Below are 20,808 nucleotides of genomic sequence, written 5' to 3'. Positions count from 1 at the left end.
CACAAAAAACAAACAGGCAAACAAAACTGGAGCATTTCCTGCGTGCCAGGTCTTGTGCAAGGCACGACCTCATGGACTCTTGAGAACAACTCTGGAAGGTGAGATTTATTATCACACTCTTGCAAAGGGCACTTCTTGTGGGGTCTCAAAGGGGGAAGAGGAGTTAGCTAGAAGAGGAGGGCCCTGGAAAGGAATCACCCGGAGGAAACAGTACGTGCAAAGGCAAGAGGCAGTGTATAAAAAGAAAAGCAGTTTGGTATTGCTGAGGCTTAAAGTGCCGACAGTGAGAGGAAAAGGATGAGGCTAGAGTTGCGGGTGGGAACAGATGACAGAGTTTCATGGACCTTGCTGGGTGGGGCAGGGACTGGGAGGCAGGAGCCAGAAGCTGGGAGACTCTGGAGTGGCTGTCAGAGTCCTCAAGGCAAGAGATGAGGGAGTTAGAGAAACTCACGGAGGCATAGATAGCAGGACTGGGTGGCTGATTGGACTGGGTGGCTGATTGGACTGGATACCCTAGGAGGCTGAGGGGAGGAGAGGACCCAAGGATGATGTCCAGATTTCTGTCTGCAGAGCTGATGGTGGGGCTGCCTGACTCAGGGACCCAAGGCAGACCTGGGGAATAATGCAGCAATGCACCGTGGAAACGCTCAGCTCTTGGCAATCAAAAAACAAGAGCCCAGGAGGAGAGGGTCTGGCCTACGTGTGGCCTGGGCCCAACTTAGAGGCATGGCTGTTGATTGTCAGCTTGGCAATGATCCCTGAAGCCACAGAGCAGCAGGGCTCACCTAGTTCAGTTTGACCTGCACTGTGTTTAAAATATGAGTCCATGTTTAAAAATCAAGGCATGCTCAGTTAAAACACAAACATTTGTCTTCTCTTGGAAAATCAGAAGATTTGGCCACATGGGCTAGAAACCCCTGAGGGCAACCATTGCTGAGAAGTAGCTGAGAAGTTGGGCTTCCCTGGTGGTTCAGTAGTAAAGAATCTGCCTGCCAATGCAGGAGACACAGGTTTGATCCCTGGGTCGAGAAGATCTCCCTAAAGAAGGAAATGGCAACCCACTCGAGTATTCTTGCCTGGGAAATCCCATGGACAGAGAAGCATGGTAGGCTATAGTCTGTGCGGTCTAAGACAGGACTTAGTGACTACACAACAACAAAGCTAAGAAGCTGGATAGCTAACAGGACTTCCCTGATATTCCAGTGGCTAAGACTCTGCTCTCCCAATGCAGGGGGCCCAGATTTGATCCCTGATCAGAGAACTAGATTCCACATGTCACAACTAAGACATACCGCAAGATCCTACATACTGCAACTGAAATTACCCTGTATGCAGCAACAAAGATCCCATGTGCAACAACTAAGACCTGGTGCAGCCAGATTAATAAAAATAAATGTTAAAAGAAAAGGAGTAACTCAGAACTAAGTAATTAAGACAGAATACATGCTCTTCCATTCACCACATTCCCCACCCTTCCCTATTGTCTCATAGACTCCGAGGCTAAGTAGTTCTGCTGTCAGTTATTGCACTTGCAATGACTTCAACATCCCACACTTTCGTCATAAAGGATAGTCTCAGAGGGTTGAAGTTCAGTGTTTCAAGTAAAACGGGAACGCATATATCTTTGCAGACACCAAGCCAATTCCTTTGCCTTTAATATGCAGAATGAGTCTGTGTCAAAAGCCCGAGCCAGGCCAGACCCTCTTCTCTCATCCACAAGTCTTGCTAGCAATCCGTGGCCTAGAGGGAAAAGAGACGAGGGACACAGGGAGAGAGCAGACAGGGAGGGCGACAGGGGGCATCATCAGGAAATAGACTTTTAAGGAGAGAGTGATCAGCAATAGCTAGTGCTGACGGAAGCCGAGTTAGACAGGCATGACTCGTTTGTGACGAGAGTTTGTGCACACAAGGCCACACGTGCATCCACACGTAAAAATGAGTGCACACGCCCACGTGCACATAGGCACATGTATACACACACATACACAAGAGCAAGCACGCAGGCCATTTACACTCCCAGTATACCTGCCTCTGCACACACAGAAACACATGTTCAGTTAGTTGCTCAGTTGTGTCTGACTCTTTGTGACCCCATGGACTGCAGCACACCAGGCTTCCCTGTCCATCACCAACATGTGGAAATTACTCAAACACATGACCATCAAGTCAGTGATGCCATCCAACCATCTCATCCTCTGTCGTGCCCTTCTCCTCCTTCCACCTTCAATCTCTCCCAGCATCAGGGCCTTTTCAAAAAAGTCAGTTCTTTGAATCAGGTGACCAAAGTACTGGAGTTTCAGCTTCAGCATCAGTCCTTCCAAAGAATATTCAGAACTGATTTCCTTTAGGATGGACTGGTTGGATCTCCTTGGAGTCCAAGGGACTCTCAAAAGTCTTCTCCAACACCACAGTTCAAAAGCATCAGTTCTTCAGTGCTCAGCTTTCTTTATAGTCCAACTCTTACATTTATACATGACTACTGGAAAAATCATAGCTTTGACTATTTGGACCTTTGTTGGCAAAGTAATGTCTCTGCTTTTTAATATGCTCTCTAGGTTAGTCATAACTTTCTTCCAAGAAGCAAGTGTTTTATAGTTTAATGGCTACAGTCACCATCTACAATGATTTTGGAGCCCCCCAAAATAAAGTCAGCCACTGTTTCCATTGTTTCCCCATGTATTTGCCATGAAGTGATGGATGATGACTAGATGCCATGATCTTTGTTTTCTGAATGTTGAGCTTTAAGTCAACTTTTTCACTCTCCTCTTTCACGGTCATCAAGAGGCTCTTTAGTTCTTCTTCACTTTCTGCCATAAGGGTGGTGTCATCTGCATATCTGAGGTTATTGATATTTCTCCTGGCAATCTTGATTCCAGCTTGTACTTCATCCAGCCTGGCATTTCACGTGATGTACTCTACATATAAATTAAATAAGCAGGGTGACAATATACAGCCTTGACATACTCCTTTCCCTATTTGGAACCAATCTGTTGTTCCATGTCCAGTCCTAACTGTTGCTTCTTGACCTGCATACAGATTTCTCAGGAGGCAGGTCAGGTGTCTGGTATTCCCATTTCTGGAAGAAGTTTCCACAGTTTATTGTGATCCACACAGTCAAAGCTTTTGGCATAGTCAATAAAACAGAAGTAGCTGTTTTTCTGGAACTCTCTTTCTTTTTCCATGATCCAGCAGATGGATATAGGCAATTTGATCTCTGGTTTCTCTGCCTTTTTAAAATCCAGCTTGAACATCCAGAGGTTCTGGGTTCACATGCTGTTGAAGCTTGGCTTGGAAAATTTTGAGCATTACTTTACTAGCGCGTGAGATGAGTGCAATTGTGCAATAGTTTGAACATTCTTCTTTGGGATTGGAATGAAAACTGACCTTTTCCAGTCCTGTGGCCACTGCTGAGTTTTCCAAATTTGCTGGCATACTGAGTGCAGCGCTTTAACAGCATCATCTTTTGGGACTTGAAATAGCTCAACTGGAATTCCAGCACCCACTAGTTTTGCTCATAGTGATGCCTCCTAAGGCACACTTGACTTCGGACTCCAGGATGTCTGGCTCTAGGTGAATGAACACACCATCATGATTATCTGGGTCATGAAGATCTTTTTTTGTATAGTTCTGTGTATTCTAGCCACCTCTTCTTAGTGTCTTCTCCTTCTGTTAGGTACATTAATTTCTGTCCTTTATTATGGCCATCTTGCATGAAATGTTCCCTTGGTATCTCTAATTTTCTTAAAGAGATCTCTAGTCTTTCCCATTCTGTTGTTTTCCTCTATTTCTTTGCATTGATCACTGAGGAAGGCTTTTTTTTATCTCTCCGTGCACCCCACTCCAGTACTCTTGCCTGGAAAATCCCATGGACAGAGGTCCATGGGGTCGCACAGAGTCGGACATGACTGAGCGACTTCACTTTCACTTCCACTATTCTTTGGAACTCTGCATTTAAATAGGTATGTCTTTCCTTTTCTCCTTTGCCTTTCGCTTCTCTTCTTTTCTCAGCTATTTGTAAGGCCTCCTCAGACGACCGTTTTGCCTTTTTGCATTTCTCTTTCTTGGGGGTGGTCTTGATCACTCCCTCCTATACAATCATGAACCTCCATCCATAGTTCTTCAGACACTTTGTCTACCAGATCTAATCCCTGGAATCTATTGGTCACTTCCACTGTATAATCATAAGGGATTTGATTTCAGTCACACCTGAATGGTCAAGTGGTTTTTCCTACTTTCTTCAACTTAAGTCTGAATTTGGCAATAAGGAGTTCATGATACGAGCAACAGTCAGCTCCCAGTCTTGTTTTTGCTGACTGTATAGAGCTTCTCCATTGTTGGCTGCAAAGAATATAGTTAGTTCAGTTGCTCAGTTGTTTCCGACTCTTTGCGACCCCATGAATCGCAGCACGCCAGGCCTCCCTGTCTATCACCATCTCCCGGAGTTCACTCAGACTCACGGCCATTGAGTCCATGATGCCATCCAGCCATCTCATCCTCGGTCGTCCCCTTCTCCTCCTGCCCCCCGTCCCTCCAAGCATCAGAGTCTTTTCCAATGAGTCAACTCTTCGTGTGAGGTGTCCAAAGTACTGGAGCTTCAGCTTTAGCATCATTCCTTCCAAAGAAATCCCAGGGTTGATCTCCTTCAGACTGGACTGGTTGGATCTCCTTGCAGTCCAAGGGACTCTCAAGAGTCTTCTCCAACAACACAGTTCAAACGCATCAATTCTTCGGCGCTCAGCCTTGTTCACAGTCCAACTCTCACATCCATATATGACCACAGGAAAAACCATAGCCTTGACTAGACGGACCTTAGTCGGCAAAGTAATGTCTCTGCTTTTGAATATACTATCTAGGCTGGTCATAACTTTTCTTCCAAGGAGTAAGCACCTTTTAATTTCATGGCTGCAGTCAGCATCTGCAATGACTTTGAAGCCCAAAAAAATGAAGTCTGACACTGTTTCTACTGTTTCCCCATCTATTTCCCATGAAGTGATGGGACCAGATGCCATGATCTTCGTTTTCTGAATGTTGAGCTTTAAGCCAACTTTTTCACTCTCCTCTTTCACTTTCATCAAGAGGCTTTTTAGTTCCTCTTCACTTTCTGCCGTAAGGGTGGTGTCATCTGCATATCTGAGATTATTGATATTTCTCCTGGCAATCTTGATTCCAGCTTGTGTTTCTTCCAGTCCAGCATTTCTCATGATGTACTCTGCATAGAAGTTAAACAAGCAGGGTGACAATTTACAGCCTTGACATACTCCTTTTCCTATTTGGAACCAGTCTGTTGTTCCATGTCCAGTTCTAACTGTTGCTTCCTGACCTGCATATAGGTTTCTCAAGAGGCAGGTCAGGTGGTCTGGTATTCCCATCTCTTTCAGAATTTTCTGCAGTTTATTGTGATCCACACAGTCAAAGGCTTTGGCATAGTCAATAAAGCAGAAATAGATGTTTTTCTGGAACTCTCTTGCTTTTTTCATGATCCAGCGGATGTTGGTAATTTGCTCTCTGGTTCCTCTGCCTTTTCTAAAACCAGCTTGAACACAGGGAGTCCACGGTTCATGTATTGCTGAAGCCTGGCTTGGAGAATTTTGAGCCTGACTTTACTAGCATGTGAGATGAGTGCAATTGTGCGGTAGTTTGAGCATTGTTTTGCATTGCCTTTCTTTGGAATTGGAATGAAAACTGACCTTTTCCAGTCCTGTGGCCACTGCTGAGTTTTCCAAACTTGCTGGCATATTGAGTGCGGCACTTTCACAGCGTCATCTTTCAGGATTTGAAACAGCTCAACTGGAATTCCATCACCTCCACTAGCTTTGTTTGCAGTGATGCTTTCTAAGGCCCACTTGACTTCACATTCCAAGATGTCTGGCTCTAGATTAGTGATCACATCATCATGATTATCTGGGTCATGAAGATCTTTTTTGTACAGTTCTTCCGTGTATTCTTGCCACCTCTTCTTAATATCTTCTGCTTCTGTTAGGTCCAGACCATTTCTGTCCTTTATCGAGCCCATCTTTGCATGAAATATTCCCTCGGTATCTCTAATTTTCTTGAAGCTATCCCTAGTGTTCGCCATTCTGTTGTTTTCCTCTATTTCTTTGCACTGATCACTGAAGAAGGCTTTCTTATCTCTTCTGGCTATTCTTTGAAACTGTGCATTCGGATGCTTATATCTTTCCTTTTCTCCTTTGCTTTTTGCCTCTCTTCTTTTCACAGCTATTTGTAAGGCCTCCCCAGACAGCCATTTTGCTTTTTTGCATTTCTTTTCCATGGGGATGGTCTTGATCCCTGTCTCCTGTACAATGTCACGAACCTCATTCCATAGTTCATCAGGCACTCTATCTATCAGATCTAGGTCTTTAAATCTATTTCTCACTTCCACTGTATAATCATAAGGGATTTGATTTAGGTCATACCTGAATGGTCTAGCAGTTTAATCAATCTGATTTCGGTATTGACCATCTGGTGATGTCCATGTGTAGAGTCTTTTCTTTTGTTGTTGGATGAGGTTATTTGTTATCATCAATGCATTCTCTTGACAAAACTCTGTTAGCCTTTGCCCTGCTTCGTTTTGTACTCCAAGGCCAAATTTGCATGTTACTTCAAGTATCTCTTGACTTCCTACTTTTGCATTCCAGTCCCCTATAATGAAAAGGACATCTTTCTTGGGAGTTAGTTCTAGAAGGTCTTGTAGGTCTTCATAGCACCGTTCAACTTCAGCTTTTTCAGCATTACTGGTCGGGGCATAGACTTGGATTACTGTGATATTGAATGGTTTGCCTTGGAAATGAACAGAGATTATTCTGTCGTTTCTGAGATTGCATCCAAGTACTGCATTTCGGACTCTTGTTGACCATGATGGCTACTCCATTTCTTCTAAGGGTTAGGGTTAGGGTTAGATTCCTGCCCACAGTAGTAGATATAATGGTTATCTGAGTTAAATTCCCCCATTCCAGTCCATTTTAGTTCGCTGATTCCTAGAATGCCAATGTTCACTCTTGCCATCTCCTGTTTGATCACTTCCAATTTGCCTTGATTCATTCCAGGTTCCGATGCATTCCAGGTTCCTATGCAATATTGCTCTTTACAGCATCGGACTACTTCCATCACCAGTCACATCCACAACTGGGTGTTGTTTTCTCTTTGCCTCCATCTCCTCATTCTTTCTGGAGTTATTTCTGCACTGATCTCCAGTAGCATATTGGGCACCTACCGACCTGGTGAGTTCATCTTTCAGTGTCCTGTCTTTTTGCCTTTTCATGCTTTCATGGGGTTCTCAAGGCAAGAATACTGAAATGGTTTGCCATTCCCTTCTCTGGTGGACCAAGTTTTGTCAGAACGCTCCACCATGACCCATCATCTTGGGTGGCCTTAACAGCATGGCTCATAGTTTTGTTGAGTTAGACAAGGCTGTGGTCCATGTGATCAGATTGGTTAGTTTTCTGTGATTGTGGTTTTCATTCTGTCTGCCCTCTGATGAAGAAGGATAAAAGGCTTGTCGAAGCTTCTGGGTGGGAGAGACTGACTGAGGGGGGAAATGGGGGGATATGCTCAGTAAATCTTTAATCCAATTTTCTGTTGATGTGCGGGGCTATGTTCCCTCCTTGTTGTTTGACCTGAGGTCAAACTATGATGGAGGTAGTGATGATAATGGCGACCTCCTTCAAAAGGTCCCATGCAGGCATTTCTGCACTCAGTGCTTCCAACCCTGCAGCAGGCTGCCGCCGACCCGCACCTCTGTCAGAGACCCCTGGACACTCACAGGCAGGTCTGGGTCAGTCTCTTGTGGGGTCACTGCTCCTTTCTCCTGGGTCCTGGTGTGCACAAGGCTTTGTTTGTGTCCTCCAAGAGTCTGTTTCCCCAGTCCTGTGCAAGTTCTGGTGCTCTATGATGGGGTTAATGGCGACCTCCTCCAAGAGGGCTTATGCCATACCCCGGTCTACTGTACCCAGAGCCCCTGCCCCTGCAGCAGGCCGTTATAGACCCGTGCCTCCACAGGAGACACTCAAACACAGTTCTGGCTCAGTCTCTTTGGGGTCTCTGGGTCCTTTTGAACACAAGATTTGTTTGAGCCCTCTGAGCATCTCTGGTAGGTATGGGGTTTGACTCTAAATGCGATTTCACCACCCTCTACCATTTTACTGGAGCTCAGTGGCACCCCACTCCAGTACTCTTGCCTGGAAAACCCCATGGATGGAGGAGCCTGGTAGGCTGCAGTCCATGGGGTTGCTAAGAGTTGGGCACGACTGAGCGACTTCACTTTCACTTTTCACTTTCATGCATTGGAGAAGGAAATGGCAACCCACTCCAGTATTCTTGCCTGGAGAATCCCAGGGACAGAGGAGCCTAGCGGGCTGCCGTCTATGGGGTCGCATAGAGTCGGACACGACTGAAGTGACTTAGCAGCAGCAGCAGCGTCCTTTGCCCTTGGACCTCCAAGATGGCGGAATAGAAGGACATGCACTCATCTTCTCCTGCGAGAACTCCAAAATTACAACTTGCTGCTGAACAACCGTTAACAGGGGAATGCTGGATCCCACCAAAAAAAGATACCCGATGTCCAAGGGCAAAGAGACACATATGCACACACACAAAGGAAAATGTGATGAAGAAGTATGCACACACAAGCGGGCATGCAAACACACACGTAGGCATGTGGACACACCTCCTCAGGCATAAAGACATAGCGTCTGCACAGACGCAGGCCCATGTACATTCCCACAGCCGCCCAACTCTGGGCTCCCTCCCGGGGATCCATGCTCACACCTAATGAAGCCCTGCCAGTTCCAAACCAGCAACTCGTAACTAAATAAATATGATAAACAACTCCCCTCCAGATGGCTCCGCACGCACACCCACTCCTCCCACTTGGAGGGATGGCGCATTCTATGCCAATAAATCCTCCTGTTTGAAAACATTTGCCTTCTTAATTGGCCCGTTTACGGGTAAAATATGTTTCTGGGTAGTGCTCTGCCAGAATGGGGTGCAGAGATGCCCCACCCTGCCTGGGGCTCAGCCAGGAGACAGGCCTTGGAGCTGCGGGTGCACCTCCAGCCTGGCCCAGGAAGACAAGCTTGACCCCTGCCGAGACAAGGCTGAAGGGAAAGGCTCTCCCTATGGCTTTTTTCCTCCCTGCGTCTCGAGTTTTCTTTGGGTTCACATTTATTGAGCTTGCTGCAAGCAGCACTGCCATCAGAGACACCCTCTTCTCTCCATGTTTGTGTTCCTGGCCAGGCGCCTGTGAGGTGTGCTGACTGTGATGACCCCCATAGTGGGGTGCAGGGTGATTCCCCCAAAGATATACCGACATCCAAATCCCCAGAGCCTGTGAATGTGACCTTCTTTGGGAAAAAGGTCTTTGCTGGTGTAATTAAATGAAGGACCTTAAGATGATATCCGAGATTACCCAAGTGGGCCCTAAATCCAATGTCTTACAAGAGACCACAGATGATACATGTGGAGAGGAAGGTGATAAAGGGCTGGTCTGTGGCTCAGCAGCCTGGGTCAGAGTGGGTAGATTGTTTGATTCATCCACTGTGTGACCTTGGCCAAGTCACTCCCTACCTCTGAGACTCCATCTTCTCATCTGTGAAATGGGGGACATAATAACAGCCACTCCTAGGGTTATTGAGGGGACTGATGGAAATAAAGCCCCCAAAAGCACTCCAATAAATAATATAAAACAAAACAAAATGAATGAATAATGGTTGAAAAAAAACTCACAAAGCCCTAAGCAGTACACTGACTACTCAATAAGTGCTGGCTGGTGTTAGGGTGAGCTTAGAAGCCACTGAGAGGCAGCACATAGCCTCTGGCCACGGAAGGTCACTTTATGGCCAGTGTGGCCAGGATGACCACATAGTAGGCCAAGGCAGGCTGGTCCCCTGACAGATGGGGTTGTGGCTGTGAGCCTGTGCTCACCATGAGCATCCTCCTCAGAGGACACCCAGTCCTCTGCTCATGACAGCCCAGCCGCTGTGCTGAGAGCTGAGAGGTGGCCAAGGAGGGTCTGCATGGCCAGGGACAGGGAGAAGGCAGGCTCCCCCCACTGACACCAGCCCATCTTTCCTGGCAGTGTGCAGTAGGCGCTCAGAAGAGGCAGCCTCAGTGACTTCCTCTCTCTCTTCATGGGAACATCATCTAGATTTATAACCAATGTGACAGCTAAGAGTTCAGAGTCTGGCCAATATAAACAAACCTTAATGTTAACCATGAAGGGTTGGCTAAGGTTAAATGCAGGAAGAAAAGGGAAGTGACAACATTGTCACCAAACCAGATCCATTGAATTATCATTGTTCTGCAGAGACTTGATCATATAGGGTCCAAGGTCAGGGCTCTGGTCCTCCTTGCAGGCTGTTTTGATGAAAGCAAATGTCCATGGATAATTTGATGAAATTATCCTTTTCCTCAAATAATTCATTTCTTCAGCTAGCAAGTACTGAGCACCTACTAAGTGCAGGCACACATGGGTGCTGAGCACAGGAATACAATAGCCTCTGCTGTCATGGAATTTAGGGCCAGGAGAAAGACACCCGACAAGGAAATGGAGTGCCTCTAAGGTGATGATAATGAGACAGGGCTATGCGTGGAGCTATGAGAATATGGAGCTGGGGAGTCAGGGATGGGAGAGCAAGCCAGGCAGAAGGGCCTCTCTGCTGTTAAGGATAAAAGGCAGGCAGGGGAGCTACAACACCTGGCCTAGATATCAAGAAGTACTCCTGGCAGCTGAGTGGAGAATGGTTTATAGGGGATCAGGGAGACAGGGAAACCAGTGAGGAGGCCATGACAAGCAAGGAATGAGGGTGGCCTGAACCAGAGCCAAGGCAAGTTCATGGGTGTGCAACCTGTGCAACCACACAGGGCCTTCATCCAGAAGGGCCCCCCACTTGGTTTAATACTTGTCACTGTCTTGAAATTGCTAATAATTTTTGAAGAAGGGGCCCTGTGTGTTCATGTTGCCCTGGCCCCTATAAATTACATAGAGGGCCAACAAAAGCAGAGAAAGGATCTTTCTTAAACACTCAAAGTCACAAATCTTTTTGCACCGGTGGCTGTAATAGAGCTTGTACCATCTCTGAGAGCCAACTTTGAGGAATTTTGTTGTCTTGTTAGTAGCCTGAAATTGGCCTTGGTGGGAGTACTTACACCACGGAAATCAGCTAACATTACAAGTCAGTCTTATTTTTTCAAAGACATTTATTCATCAACATGTCCCAGAGTGTGTCCAAGGCCACACTTGGGTAGTGTGCTAAAAATATAGTTTCTAGGTGACGCCAAAGCCCCCTGAGGCTGCAGGGCCAGCGCAGGAAGCCTGGGGCCCACCACAGTGCGTCCACACGCTTCATAGGAGGGAGGGCTAGAGAAAACCGGATTTGCGGAGTGGGATTGTGGGGGTGTCCCGCTTAGGGTCAAAAACAGAAGTTCTGGGCCTGGGACCCAACCCCACTGTCCCACGTGGAGGCTGAGCCCATGGGGGAGACATCACCCACAAGGTCGCCCACTTGGCTAGACTCCCGGGGCGAAGACGGGACCAATACAGAGCCCTCCTAGACCACGCGGGAGCAGCGCACACCAGCCCCCTCTCCTCGACCGCCCGGCCCCTGGCGCTCAGTAGATAATGACTATTATATTACGAATGTTGTGGCTATAATGGCCCCACCTCCTGGCTGGCTTCCCTCCATTCTGTTACAGCCTTACCTCTCATCCCCACTCTGGCAGGAGCCAGGACCTCCACACATACATCAATCTCATCCCACCCCAAATCCCCTGTCTCCGCCCCCGAGTCTGTCTCATCAGACCCCAGGAAGCAGGCAAGTTGGGATGGCTGGGGGTGGGAATTCTAAGCCCATTCCCAGCCCATCTTCCCCACCTCGCCTCCTCTCGCCTTTCCCTTCTGGAGCGCAGATCCTCCTGAAGAGCCCACACCGCCCCCCAACTCCCCGCCCCGAGGTTCCAGCGCAGCGCGGGGCCTCACTTCCGGGGAAATGGCGCCACCTTCAGGCACCCGGGTGCCCTGCGGCGTCGGCTCCTCACACCCGGGGCCTGGGCTCCCGCCCTGGTCCACAGCGTCACCCCGCCTGCAGGATGGAGCGGTGGACCGTGTTTCCCATCAAGTGTCCGGTGGAACCAACACACGCTGATGAGAAGCTTGGAAAACGCCCCCTGGAGATGCTCCGTGGACATTTGCCCTGAAGTCCGACTTGAGTTAACCCTTCAGTTCCCGGAACATGAATGCTGAGGCCATGGGAAAGTCATTCTTTCTAGGACTCAGTTTCCTCATCTGCAGCATGGGGGTGAGAGTTCAGTTCAGTTCAGTTCAGTTCAGTCGCTCAGTCTTGTCCGACTCTACGACCCCATGAATCGCAGCACGCCAGGCCTCCCTGTCCATCACCATCTCCCGGAGTTCACTCAGACTCACGCCCATCGAGTCCGTGATGCCATCCAGCCATCTCATCTTCGGTCGTCCCCTTATCCTCCTGCCCCCAGTCCCTCCCAGCATCAGAGTCTTTTCCAATGAGTCAGCTCTTCGCGTGAGGTGTCCAAAGTACTGGAGCTTCAGCTTTAGCATCATTCCTTCCAAAGAAATCCCAGGGTTGATCTCCTTCAGACTGGACTGGTTGGATCTCCTTGCAGTCCAAGGGACCCTCAAGAGTCTTCTCCAACAACACAGTTCAAACGCATCAATTCTTCGGCGCTCAGCCTTGTTCACAGTCCAACTCTCACATCCATATATGACCACAGGAAAAACCATAGCCTTGACTAGACGGACCTTAGTCGGCAAAGTAATGTCTCTGCTTTTGAATATACTATCTAGGTTGGTCATAACTTTTCTTCCAAGGAGTAAGTGTCTTTTAATTTCATGGCTGCAGTCAGCATCTGCAATGACTTTGAAGCCCAAAAAAATGAAGTCTGACACTGTTTCTACTGTTTCCCCATCTATTTCCCATGAAGTGATGGGACCAGATGCCATGATCTTCGTTTTCTGAATGTTGAGCTTTAAGCCAACTTTTTCACTCTCCTCTTTCACTTTCATCAAGAGGCTTTTTAGCTGCTCTTCACTTTCTGCCATAAAGGTGGTGTCATCTGCATATCTCAGGTTAGTGATATTTCTCCTGGCAATCTTGATTCCAGCTTGTGTTTCTTCCAGTCCAGCGTTTCTCATAATGTACTCTGCATATCAGTTAAATAAGCAGGGTGACAATATACAGCCTTGACGTACCCCTTTTCCTATTTGGAACCAGTCTGTTGTTCCATGTCCAGTTCTAACTGTTGCTTCCTGACCTGCATACAGATTTCTCAAGAGGCAAGTTAGGTGGTCTGGTATTCCCATCTCTTTCAGAATTTTCCGCAGTTTATTGTGATCCACACAGTCAAAGGCTTTGGCATAGTCAATAAAGCAAAAATAGATGTTTTTCTGGAACTCTCTTGCCTTTTTCATGATCCAGTGGATGTTGGCAATTTTATCTCTGGTTCCTCTGCCTTTTCTAAAACCAGCTTGAACACAGGGAGTTCACGGTTCACGTATTGCTGAAGCCTGGCTTGGAGAATTTTGAGCCTGACTTTACTAGCATGTGAGATGAGTGCAATTGTGCAGTAGTTTGAGCATTCTTTGGCGTTGCCTTTCTTTGGATTTGGAATGAAAACTGACCTTTTCCAGTCCTGTGGCCACTGCTGAGTTTTCCAAACTTGCTGGCATATTGAGTGCGGCACTTTCACAGCGTCATCTTTCAGGATTTGAAACAGCTCAACTGGAATTCCATCACCTCCACTAGCTTTGTTTGTAGTGATGCTTTCTAAGGCCCACTTGACTTCACATTCCAAGATGTCTGGCTCTAGATTAGTGATCACATCATCATGATTATCTGGGTCATGAAGATCTTTTTTGTACAGTTCTTCCGTGTATTCTTGCCACCTCTTCTTAATATCTTCTGCTTCTGTTAGGTCCAGACCATTTCTGTCCTTTATCGAGCCCATCTTTGCATGACGTGTTCCCTCGGTATCTCTGATTTTCTTGAAGAGATCTCTAGTGTTTGCCATTCTGTTGTTTTCCTCTATTTCTTTGCATTGATCGCTGAAGAAGGCTTTCTAATCTCTTCTTGCTATTCTTTGGAACTCTGCATTCGGATGCTTATATCTTTCCTTTTCTCCTGGGCTTTTCACCTCTCTTCTTTTCACAGCTATTTGTAAGGCCTCCCCACACAGCCATTTTGCTTTTTTGCATTTCTTTTCCATGGGGATGGTCTTGATCCCTGTCTTCTGTACAGTGTCACGAACCTTATTCCATAGTTCATCAGGCACTCTATCAGATCTAGGTCCTTAAATCTATTTCTCACTTCCACTGTATAATCATAAGGGATTTGATTTAGGTCATACCTGAATGGTCTAGCGGTTTTCCCTACTTTCTTCAATTTAAGTCTGAATTTGGTAATAAGGAGTTCATGATCTGAGCCTCAGTCAGCTCCTGGTCTTGTTTTTGTTGACTGTATAGAGCTTCTCCATCTTTGGCTGCAAAGAATATAATCAGTCTGATTTCGGTGTTGACCGTCTGGTGATGTCCATGTGTAGAGTCCTCTCTTGTGTTGTTGGAAGAGGGTGTTTGCTATGACCAGTGCGTTTTCTTGGCAAAACTCTATTAGTCTTTGCGCTGCTTCATTCCACATTCCAAGGCCAAATTTGCCTATTACTCCAGGTGTTTCTTGGCTTCCTACTTTTGTATTCCAGTTCCCTATAATGAAAAGGACATCTTTTTTGGGTGTTAGTTCTAAAAGGTCTTGTAGGTCTTCATAAAACCGTTCAACTTCAGTTTCTTCAGCGTTTCTGGTTGGGGCATAGACTTGGATAACTGTGATATTGAATGGTTTGCCTTGGAGATGAACAGAGATCATTCTGTCATTTTTGAGATTGCATCCAAGTACTGCATTTCGGACTCTTTTGTTGACCATGATGGCTACTCCATTTCTTCTGAGGAATTCCTGCCCGCGGTAGTACATATAATGGTCATCTGAGTTAAATTCACCCATTCCAGTCCATTTTAGTTCGCTGATTCCTAGAATGTCGACGTTCACCCTTGCCATCTCCTGTTTGACCATTTCCAATTTGCCTTGATTCATGGACCTGACATTCCAGGTTCCTATGCAATATTGCTCTTTACAGCATCGGATCTTGCTTCTATCACCAGCCACATTCACAGCTGGGTATTGTTTTCGCTTTGGCTCCATCCCTTCATTCTCTCTGCAGTTATTTCTCCACTGATCTCCAGTAGCATATTGGGCACCTAATGACCTGGGGAGTTCCTCTTTCGGTATCCTATCATTTTGCCTTTTAATACTGTTCATGGGCTTCTCAAGGCAAGAATAGTGAAGTGGCTTGCCATTCCCTTCTCTAGTGTGTATATGTCAGTCCCAATCTCCCAATTTATCCTTCCCCACATCCGGTGCTCTATTAGAACTAATCCTGCCCTCATCAGGAGGTGGAGTCCAATTCCCCTCCGCTTGAACCTGGATGAGTCTGCAACTCATATAACCAGTAAAACACAGCAGTGTGACTTCACATGACTTCCAAGGCTAGGTCATAAAGGTGATAAATACACCATCAACAATACTGGCTGGGACCATCAATTTTAGGGCCCTGACCTTGGACAACACCAAGGCCTGCATGCTGTGAGGAGGCTCGAGCCACATGGAGAAGCCATGTGTTCTTGCTGAGCTCCCAGGGGAGGTCCTAGCCCACAACCCGCACCCATAGCCACACATACCACGCAACTGAAGAGGTCTCCATATGTTCCAACTGCTGACGTCACCAGCCTTCTGGGGCTTGGGAGGGGAGGCGCTAATTACCACGGAACAGAGAGAAGTCATACCCTCTGGGTCCTTTCTGAGTTTCTGAACACAGAATCTGTGAGCATAAGGAAATAGTTGCATTTCACAACTAAGTTTCAGGGTGGTTTATGTGAAGCAATAGGTAAGCAGAACTGCCATAGTGTGTACCATAGTGTCTTTGTCCATGCTTTCTGCGAAGGAACCAAGTGCCCCCCATGTAGCTGCCCAAGCAGAGGAGGGAGAGAAGGAAACTGAGGTAGTACCCGTGAGATGGTTTGGGGAAAAAAGGTCGGGCCTTTGCATGGGAAGGGGAAACCAGCCCCAAAGGAGTCCCATCTTCAAAGCCCCTGTGGGAACCTACTTTGTAGCTCAAAGAACTCTACTACTGCTCTGTGGTGACCTACGTGGGAAGGAAATCCACTCAAAAAAGAAGGGATATGTGTATTCATACAGCTGATTCACTTTGCTGGACAGTAGAAACTAATACAACATTGTAAAGCAACTATACTCCAATAAAAATTAATTTTAAAAAAGCCCATTGGGGAAGGAGTGAGGAGCCCAACTCCACTGTATGACTCTGACCCACAGCTCCATTCCAGGTCAGCTGGATGATTCCAGATCCTGTTGCCTGTGGCCTTTCTACTCTCAGCAGGATTTCCAAGAGAGTTGGCCTCCTCTTTGGGCCTCAGCACTTGATCACATTCAGAGTTGGCACCTTCTAAGGGAGACAGGAGTCTGTGAACCTAGCCCTCCCCCACCACCACAGCAGGGAAGGGCTTGGGGCTGGATTCTCATGGCTCTGCTGCTCACCAGCTCAGTGACCTGGGCCCCCAGTCACTTTATCCCTCTGAACCTGTTTTCTCAGCTGTAAAATAGGGCAGTGAGTGGTTCACCCCTGAAACAGTTCTTGTGTGAATTAAATGAGATGAGATGAAGGCAGATTAAGCGCCTGATCTTAGTAAATGCTCGCTTAACGTTTGCCATTCTTTTGAGACTGTTCTTGTTGAAAACCAAAGTCCAGGCAAGTAACATCACTGTGAGCAAGAGTACACACTGCTGCTTTCTCCTGCTGTGGCCTACATTGCCCTGTGGGAATTTGGGCCCAGGTTAGCCAGAGCCTCACAGAAATCTAGCCTGGGCTTGGTGCAGAGCCTGGGCTGCAGGACCCAAAGATTTATGTGTCTCTCCCAGCTCCATCTGCTTCCTCTGTTTACTAGGTAAGGTCAGAATGCAGCTTAGCAGGAAGGAGGGAAGCTCTTTCTGCAAGGTGGGTACCCAGGGCAGACGGGAAGAGATCTGGTTGGGGAGACAGGGACTCAAGCTCAGCCTGTACTTACTATGGGAATTGACGTACCTTGGCACCTCAGTTTCCTTATCTGTCATTCATTGAATAAATACTTATCAAAGGTCTATTGATTCTGTGTGATTGTCCCGCTCAGACCCACAAGCAAGCCCAAGATGGCCTCCAGGCCTTTGCATGTGCTGTTGAAAATTATCCTCCTAGTTCCAAGTCTTTCACAACTTTTCCCTTGCTGCGTCCTTAGCACCCCTCAATCTTGGTTGAGAGAGCACTTCTTCCCACAAGCCCTCCTCGGTCGGATGCCTCCTTCTTTAAAAATTCTGACCACATCCCAGGGCACATGGGACCTTAGTTCCCTGACTAGGGATTGAACCCATGCCCCCTGCATTGGAAGGTGGTGTCTTAACCACTGGACTGCCAAAGCCCTGTCTCCTTCTTAACTGGTTTCACTGTATTGATTATCCAGCCTGTGGTAGCAATAATGATGAGGAGGAGGATGGCAGTGGCCTAATTTCCTCACCAAGAGCCTTGTGAGAGCTGGCACAAAGCTGCCCAAAATACAGATGTTGGGTAAATGGCCTTCATAGGACAAGAAACTCATTAGCTGCTTCTGTCGCTTATTAGCATGGAACCAGAAGCTTCTCTAAGCCATAGTTTTCACTTCTAGCAAATGGGGCTCATAATAACCTGTTCTTCCCACCTCTACCCACCTCACAGAGCTGCCAAAGCCCTGATGGGTGCTTTGCAGGCCTTGACCTCACAGCTGTGTGAGGCACCATCGTGCACTGAATAGTGTCCCCCAAACTAATGTCCACCTGGAACAACTCTACAATGTCACTTTGCTTGGAAATGGGGGTCGTTGCAGATGTAATTAAGGATCAAGATGAGATCACATTGAATTAGGTACCCTAACACATAATGAGAGGTGTCTTTATAAGTGACAGAAAAGGACACACAGACAGGGAAGAAGGTCATGTGAAGATGGAGGTAGAGACTGAAGTGATGGAGCTACAAGCCAAGGAATGCTAGGAGCTCCCTGAGGATAGAAGGGGCGAGGAAGGGTCCTCCCTACTAGGAGCTCCCTGAGGATAGAAGGGGCGAGGAAGGATCCTCCCTACAAGGCCTCTGGAGTGTGGCCCTGCTGATACCTCGATTTTGTACTTATGACCTCTTGAACTGTAAGAGAATAAATTTCTATAGTTTTAAAGTAACTGTGCACTCAATAAATATTTGTTGAGTAAATTTTGAATGGTTAAGTCAATGTCTTTACTGTTTGTACCAGCTGAAATCTTCTGTAGCTTATAAGCCAAGGAATCCTACGCAGTCACTTCTCTCTCCATCCTGAGAACATCCAGAGAACAGGAAGGGGACTGGGCATTACTGAACACAGCATCCCACAGGCCTGGCACAAAGCCCACATCAAGTAGGAATAAGTAGGAATAAGTTTCTCACAGGGGCCCCAGACACTGCCCAGGAATTAGCTTCGGGCCTGCCGGAGCTGGATGCTTGGGTCTGCCAGCTCCCCTCTCCAAATCCCAGGGTGAGACGCCCCTGAAGCAGCTGATGAGAAAAGTGTAATGTCCACTGTGCATTTCCCACATCAGATGATGCCTGCCGAACACCAGCTGCAGGCTGAGAAGGGGGCATCTGGCAGCAATCACTGCCATTAGATTCTTCTTAAGGTGGAAAGAACTTCTGAGAACACCGCAGGCAACATCCACTCAAGCCATAAATCCTCAAGCCACCACGGTGAAGTCCCGATTACAAGTGTGGCAGCTTGGGTGGAGGAGCAGGGCAGGAATAGCTTTGCAGACGGGACATCTGAAATGATCTGGTCCGGCCTGGCTGTTTCACAGGCGAGCAAATGACATTCAGGGCAGGTAGGCAGCTTGCCACAGGGCACCCAGTGATCAATAGCATGTTTAACTGTGAACTCAGGTTGGGTGTTTTTTATGACTTTTTTTAAATTTAAGTATAGTTGATTTACAATGTTGTGTAAATTTCTGCTGTAAAGTGATTCATTCACACATATATATACATTTCTTTATATTCTTTTCCATTATAGTTTACCCCAGGATACTGTGCTACCCAGTATATCCCACATGTATATATACTGCACGTGCTATACAGTATATGCTATGCAGAGATCCCTGTGCTATACGTAGGACCTTGTTTATCAGGTTGGTTTTAATCTCAAAAGGTGTAGGGATGGGCACTGGAAGGGGAGCCTCAATTCTGCCAATTTGCATGCAGAATAAAGGATTAATGTGCATAGGTCAACTTTTTTGAAGGAGAGGGTCCGGTGTTTACCAGGTTCTTTTTCGATTGATTGATTTTTGGCTGGGCTGGGTCTTCATTGCTGCATGGGCTTTCCTCTAGCTGGGGCGAGCGGGGGGCTACTCTCTAGCTGCAGTGTGCAGACTTCTCACTGCGGTGGCTTCCCTCGTTGCGGAGCCCGGGCTCTAGAGCACAGACTCAATAGTTGTGGTGCACGGGCTTAGCTGCTCCGCAGCATGTGGGATTTCCCCGGACCAAAGATCGAACCCGTGTTTCCCGCACTGGCAGGTGGATTCTTTACCACTGAGCCATCAGGGAAACCCTTCATCAGATTCTTAAGACAGTGTAAGACTACAGAAAACCAGAGACAGTGGAAGAGGCCGGGCCAAAATCACAGGGCAGGTCACAGCGGACCCGAGACAAGCATCTGTGCCCTCAATTCTCAGTCATTGCCCTACATCTTCCACCCCACAGGAAAGGCTATTTCCTTCAATAGACAGATGGGCCTCGTCAGTGGGCACACCAATGCTTCCAACAGGTGGAGGGTCTGTGGTTCTGCGGGCACTGCCCATGGACGCTGACAGAGAAGAACTAGAGAAGATCCTGGAGCCCCACAAGCACCAACTACTCCTGAACTGTGCCCAGGGGTTCCCCAAACAAGGTGAGGGCTTCTGGAACCTAAACATGTTTCCAGTAAGACACACTCTGCTCTTGGTTGATTGTTGATACACATCATGCTTGGGTCTTCCATGTTTCCAGACTCCCCTGGACACCACACTGGCCTGGAAAAGGTCACCTCCCAAAGCCAATGATAGTTTGATTAAACACAAAGGCAAAGTATGAAAATTAATCGAGATATTTAATAGACAGTGCAAACCATAATTTCATCTGAATATAAATGTATGCACATGTTTCCAATGGGTTATCTATCAGTTATCACAAACAGCAACAAGGACCTTAGAGCTATGTTAGAAAAATGTATAGCTGGAATTTAACTCAATCTCACACACTCTCAAGAGAACACCATCCATTTCAAATCAGTGTCACAAACTCCAAAAAGACCAGGGGAGTGGGAGTGAGGAGTGGGCCAGAGTGGGGAACACAGGGGCCAGTACACAGGTGATGGACAGAAATACAGCTCTCGAGGAAACCAAAATAGATGCATTATTACAGCTAATGACAAGGAAAAGCCTATGGCTTTTAAAAAACGACTCTTCTGCCAGTACCATACATGTCTTACAAAGAGATGTGCGACAAGTCAGCTGACTTAAAAGGACAGAGGCTACATTTTCAGGTCATTTTGACTGCAAACGGTCGACCCTTGCCATTGAGGTTCAGCAGTGGAGTTAGCGTAGTCCAGAAGCTCAATGTTGGATTTGCAAATACAGTTTATTTTACAGAAATTCAACATTA

The sequence above is a fragment of the Capricornis sumatraensis genome, chromosome 15 (genome assembly GCF_032405125.1).
Source record: "Capricornis sumatraensis isolate serow.1 chromosome 15, serow.2, whole genome shotgun sequence".
In the NCBI taxonomy this organism is placed as follows: domain Eukaryota; kingdom Metazoa; phylum Chordata; class Mammalia; order Artiodactyla; family Bovidae; genus Capricornis; species Capricornis sumatraensis.
The sequence above is the reverse complement of the archived record's forward strand: the minus strand, read 5'-3'. Positions refer to the sequence as shown.